Source organism: Oenanthe melanoleuca, unplaced genomic scaffold, assembly GCF_029582105.1.
Source record: "Oenanthe melanoleuca isolate GR-GAL-2019-014 unplaced genomic scaffold, OMel1.0 S001, whole genome shotgun sequence".
Lineage (NCBI taxonomy): Eukaryota > Metazoa > Chordata > Aves > Passeriformes > Muscicapidae > Oenanthe > Oenanthe melanoleuca.
Genome location: NW_026612650.1, coordinates 4,105,872 through 4,111,871, shown reverse-complemented (window position 1 = coordinate 4,111,871; position 6,000 = coordinate 4,105,872). Strand labels below are relative to the sequence as shown.

General features: G+C 50.0%; 1 pseudogene; it reads right to left on the bottom strand.

The window, feature by feature from the left end:
* Window positions 1–596: 596 nt before the first annotated feature.
* Window positions 597–1,937, bottom strand: LOC130266184 (zinc finger protein 154-like; annotated as a pseudogene).
* Between the last annotated feature and the right edge of the window lie 4,063 nt (window positions 1,938–6,000).

Here is a 6,000-nt window from a genome sequence, read left to right as displayed (position 1 = left end):
TGCCCCTCCACCTTACTCTGGAAGTCCCACACTCCCTATCTCACAATTCAGGCACCTCATTGCTACTTTTTCCTGGGAGGAATGCCAGAGTTTTATGATTTTTGTGATGTAGTTATGGAGGGGAACAGCTCTTGTCTGGCTATCCCCTCCCTTTTGTGGACTCTTAGCTGCCCCACACACCCTGATGGTGCTGGGATTTCCCTCCTGGGGACAAGGATGTTCATTCTCTTTCAGGAGCCCAATGCCCAGCTGGGGCTCCAGGGCAAGGGGTCCTTGAGCAGCTGCCCTAGAACCTCCACCAGGGTCTCCCAGCGCAGCCAGAGCTGCTTGGCCTGGGGTCCACAAAGCCCTCAGCAAGACCCAAGTCCCTCCTAGGAATCCTCAACTCCCTCAAACCCAGCATTCCCCACAGCCCCTGCAAGTTGCCCCCATGGTACCGGCCATGGCCATATCCCCACGTGTCACTGGCCATGTCCCACCATGTCCTCACCCATGGCTGTGTCCTCACCATGTTTCCATCTCTATCATTGTCCCCCACATCTCCATCCATTCCCATGTCCCCCCATGTCCCCACAAATGGCCATGTCCTCGCCCATGTCCATTTGTCCCCAGGTAACTCTCTATGTCTGTGTCCCGCCATGTCTCTATCCCCCCATGTCCCCACCCATGTCTTAGTTCAGTGTCTTTATTTTTAATGTTGGATGTTTTAAAAGGATGAAGAGAAACCGAAAGGAAATCAAGTCGAGAAGAAAAGCATTTCCTTTTTCATGCCAGCCAAGGATTCATGTGCTTGGACGGGAGAGAAGAACATTTTCTGCAAGGGTTTCTACCTCACTGTCTCCAAAATCTTGGTCTTTGCCCCAGTCCATCACCATTTTGCTGCAGAAGACACCCTTAAGTAATACAAAATCAAAATTCTGCAATTAGTGAGGTTGCAAAAGACTTCCAAAACCATTCAGTACTCCTGGAGGCCACCAGAATATAGGATTGAACACAGAAGATTTTCTGGAATTGAAAGTCAACAAATCCACTCTCCCCAAGGAATTCCCAGTGTTGGTGTGTGTCCCGATGGACGTTCATGCCCCTGAAGTCATCCAGGTACCCACAGGGAGACAGGAGGTTGCAGAGCCCCCCCCCAGCCAGCTGTCTTCCAACACAGACCACCAGGACCACGGATCACCACAGCTCTGCCCAGTGGGGGCCACTGGGGATCATTCAGCACCAATCCTCCCATGGGGGATGGAGCTGGAGCAGAGCATGAAGCTCTTCCCACACTCGGGGCACTTACAGGGCTTTTCTTAGTGGTGGCTCCATTCGTGTTTGGTCATGGTTGAGCTCTGTGAGAAGCTCTTCCCACACTCAGGACACTCGTAGGGCCTCTCCCCGGTGTGGATGTGCCGGTGTTTGGTGATGGTGTCACTGCAGTTGAATCCCTTCCCGCAGTCGGGGCAGCGGAAGGGCCTCTCCTCTGTGTGAATCTGCTCATGTAGGAGCAGATGGGAGCTGGTCGGAAACCTCTTCCCACACTCAGGACAGTCAAAGGGTCTCTCCCTGGTGTGGAGGAGCTGGTGGTTTCTCAGGGCAGAGCTCCATCCATAGCTCTTCCTACATTCCACGCAGCTGTAGGGCCGTTCCCCAGTGTGGACCACTTGGTGCCGCAACAGAACAGAGATGTCTCTGAAGCTCTACTCACATTCCCCACACTCGTAGGGCCGTTCCCCAGTGTGGATCCTCTGGTGCTGGATAAGCTCAGAGCTGTAGCTGAAGCCCTTCCCACATTCCAAGCACTTATGGGGCTTCTCTCCTCCATGAGGCTTCTCCACCAGCTCTGAGCTCTGCCTGGATCTCCAGCTGCCTTCCTGACACAGGAAGGGTCTTTCCATCTCGCAGCTCTCTGGGCTGGATATGCAGCCCCTCTTTGTGAGGGATCTCCGGGCTTTTCCTCCTCCTCTATCCACTGACGCCTTAGGAATGAAAAATCCTAGTTTGGGGAAAAAACAAGAGGAGATGGCCTTGGGGTGGGGGCTCCTCCTTGCCCAAATTCACCTCAGGAAATCATTGGGCATCTTGTGTCTGTAAGTACCTCCAAAACACCAAGATTCAGCCCAAAAATCCTCCAAACATCAAAACACAGACAAAAAATCCCCCAAATACCAAGATGTAGCCGTAAGTCCCTGCAGAACATAAAGATTCAGCCCCTCCAGGAAAACCAAAGCACCAACATTTAGCTCAATAAAAGTCAGAAACACCAAGATTCACCCCGGTGAAAATCGTGAATCCCCCTCTCGAGTCACTTGCTATGTTTGGGGGGCTGCAACGCTCCTGGGCCTGCAGGGAGGGTGCAGATACAGGGAGGGGTGAACCTTGTGCTCCTTCCTGTTTCTGCTCTTTCTCCTCCTTTGTCTCTGCTCTTCCTCACACTTCTCCCTACAACTCCCTCTCTTCCTGCCCAATCCCACCTTCTCCTCCCATGTGCATCGTTTGACCATTTTGTTCTTTAATCCTGCTTCTTCTTCCCTCCTCCTGCTGCCCCCAGGCCCAGCACCCACTGCTGGCTCCCTCTTCCCCCCAAACCCACAGCATCCCAGCACAGGGGCAGGGATGGAGCTGGGGCAGCTCAGGCTGGGGCAGCGCTGGGCTCTCGGCCGCTCCCACCCACACTCGGTCCCCACTGCAGCCGCTCCCACCATGACAGCGCAGGGGGGCCCGGCCTTGGCAACTACAGTGACACCATGACAAATGATCAATGGCCTCTCCACCTTCTTCTGTGAATGAAATTGCTTTTACAGGACTCTTCCTTGTGGACAGAAACCTCTGGCGAAGTTTTCCACACACCTTGGGGCTTGGCCAGAATTTCTTCCCCCATCTGGGGCAGGGGCAGTGAGTGGAGCTGAAGGTGCCTCACCCAGTTTGGGTGATCGGCTCCCTTGGGGGGCGGCGGCACCAGGCATGGATTGGGTACCCAAGAGTGACCAGGAGACAGATGAGTGACAGATCGGGGGCTGCGAAGAGTCGGCAGCCAGAGAGCACTGAAAATCTCATCAGTGAATGCAGTGGGATCTCTGGGGAGTAAACATGGCAGGGCACCCTTAGAGGGGAGAAAGGGAAGCCAGGAAGGGCTCCCGGCAAAAGGGATGATGATCCCAAAATATCTCTGAAGGGACCCTTGGGAGCATGTTGAGGGAGTTTGCACATTCTCCCAGAGGTAATCGAGGACATGGACACCCAGGGGGGCAATATGGGAAATCCAGAAGGGATTTAGACAACACTATTCAGGGGATAAGTGGGAAAGATGAGCTGGTGTGTTTTATTCAACCACTGTTACAAGATGTGGGGGATGGGTTTGAAATGCAGGAGCTCTTATTTGTTCCTAATTCTGACTGTAATTTTCTGAGAAGGGATTTGATGGCTAATTTAGGAATACAAATTAATATTGTAAATGTGAAACAGTGTTGTGCCTTTGTCTAGCAGATGCCTGACAAGGCCTATACTGAAGAGAACCCAGAAATGTGGGCAGCTGCAGGAAAATAGGGGAAATTAGATATGGAGCCTCTTCAAAGTACTTTGCAGAACCAGGACAAGTGGTGTCTAAAAGCAATACCGTACTCCAAGGCAGGGAAGGAAGGGCTCACAGCCTGATATTGAGTCCCTGCTAAAGGCAGGGCTTTTGGAGCCAGTGATCTCTCTCTATAATGCACCTATCCTGCCAGTCAAGAAATCTGATGGAATGGACAGAAAGGTGCAGGACCTAAGAATAATAAACGAGATTAAAAACCCGGGCACCCCACAGTCTCAGATCCTTACACCATCTTGAACCAGGTTCCCTCCTCACACTGCCACCATTCACTACTTGATGTCAAAGATGCTTTCTGGGGATGCCCACTCACACAGGATGGTAAACTGTATTTTCCCTTTGAGTGGGAACAAGAGGTAGAAGGGAAAATGGTAAGGACATAGACGGTCCTTCTGCAGGGATGAACGGAAGCACCAGCCTTATTGGGGCAAGCCTTGCAGAAAATATCACAAGAATTTACTCCACCCAAGGGATTGGGTTAATGCAGGATGTGGATGACTTGCTCCAATAAAGACAACAAGAAGAAGTGGTAGAAGAAACCTCTGTGAAAAGGCTGAATGCCCAGGTTAAAAAGCATCTTTAAGTATTTGAAAAAAAAGCAAAAATGCTGGAGGGAAAGGTTACATATTTGGGACATATTTTTCCTGAATTTTGTGGGGTATTGACCCAGAGGGGGACCAGGGAATTACAGAAGTAATGGTACCCAGAATGAAAATGGAGCTGAAGATTAATAGGGAATACCTTGACCCGGACTGAGGATTCTGTATTAGAGCCAGAGCACTGTATGACTTTTTAAATCCTGATAGCCTCAATGTTGTGGTATGGACATGAAAAAAAGAACAAAACTTGAGAAAAAGAAAACACAAAGTAATTGATGCCTCAGCCATGGCTCTTTAGGACTCAGAAAAAAAATTTGAATTATATGTGAATGTTAAGCAGGGCAATGCAAAAATAATTCTTGTGCTAAAATGCTTAACCCAGTGGCCAGACCGGCCTCACTGTCTGCAGAATTGTGAAGCCACAGCTTTATTGGGACCTGAGGCCCAAAAACTGATGGCAGGAGGATCTCCTGTTGTTCAAGTCTGGCGCCAAGTTAAAGCTTTGATAACCAAAAGAGCCTCTACATGGATGAGCAGTGCTCAATTATTACAGAATGAAACTTGTTCGTGGCACAAGGGGATTAAGAATTGAGGACAGAAGAAGGGTTTAACCCAGCCTCCTGTTTGAACAGCCTGCACAGGGTGCTGGGAACAAACCCATGGCTGCATTCAAGTGACAGAGCTCCAGAGCCAGGACAGGAGAGATTGATGAGAGTAGCTTATGCATGGGTCTTCAAGGAAGAGCTTTAGAAATTCAGATTAACACTGCTGGGGCAAAGTACTCATTTATCATTTGAATTACAGGATTAGATTGCAAGATGACCTCCAAATAATAACCAATCAGAAAGATGCAGCTCCTCAACTTCTTACCAGTCACCAAGACAGAAGGCAACATTGGCAGAAAATTAAATGACTCAAAATGCTGTTTGCAAATAGATGATAATTGAAAGTGGTGAAATAGATAACAAAGTAGCTCATATTTCAGTCGAAATGTAGAAAGGATGGGAATGGGACATGTTTTCGTGGTTCCCTGACAGATCATGTGTAGGGGTTGAGTGTTTTTCTATTACTGTGTCAATTTAAAAAATTTTTCCGATTATCATGCCAATGGAGCTTGCCAGGTTACACCCAGGACCTTTGATGACTAGACAAAAGGGGCAGGTAGGAGCTGGGCTTCCAGAGGAGCTCTCATGCTTCCGGAGGGGCGACTCGTGTTTCCAGAGAGTTCGGAGGATGATCCCCCATCTCAAGCCACGTGGCCGAACGCAGGAGAGCCAGACCCTCTGCGATCACCTGCCCTGCATCTGCCCTGCTGCAGCCTCCTGCCTCTGCAGACACAGCTAATCACCTGGACACAAACGGTGAGCGAGGAGCTGCCCTCTCCAGCCGCTCCCACCCGAGACTGGCGTGGCCGCAGCCGCCCCCTCCCACCTCCGCTCCCGCCCACTCGCTGCAGCTGCCGGGCTTTGCCCGTCTAAAGCACCAGGACCAAGTACAGAGAGAGTGTACCTGCAACTTGAGAAAGGACTGAGACCGAGCTATCTGTTCTATTTTGTTGGTAATTTTAACAACTCCTGTTTTTTCTGCTTGTACGGTTGGATGTATAAGAGCTGTTATTCCTAACCCTTTATCTCTGCCACAGAGTCCTTGATTCAAACAATTGTAATACTTGGGGGGAGTGGAATTAAAGTCCCTATTTCAAAGGAAAACTTCTGGCTTAATTGGCAGACACCTGTGCTTCAAACCAGGACACCATGACTTAAATGAATTCTCTTCCTCCTCTGATGTGCTGCAGCAGCTCTCATCTTTTTCCCATGCATGACACCT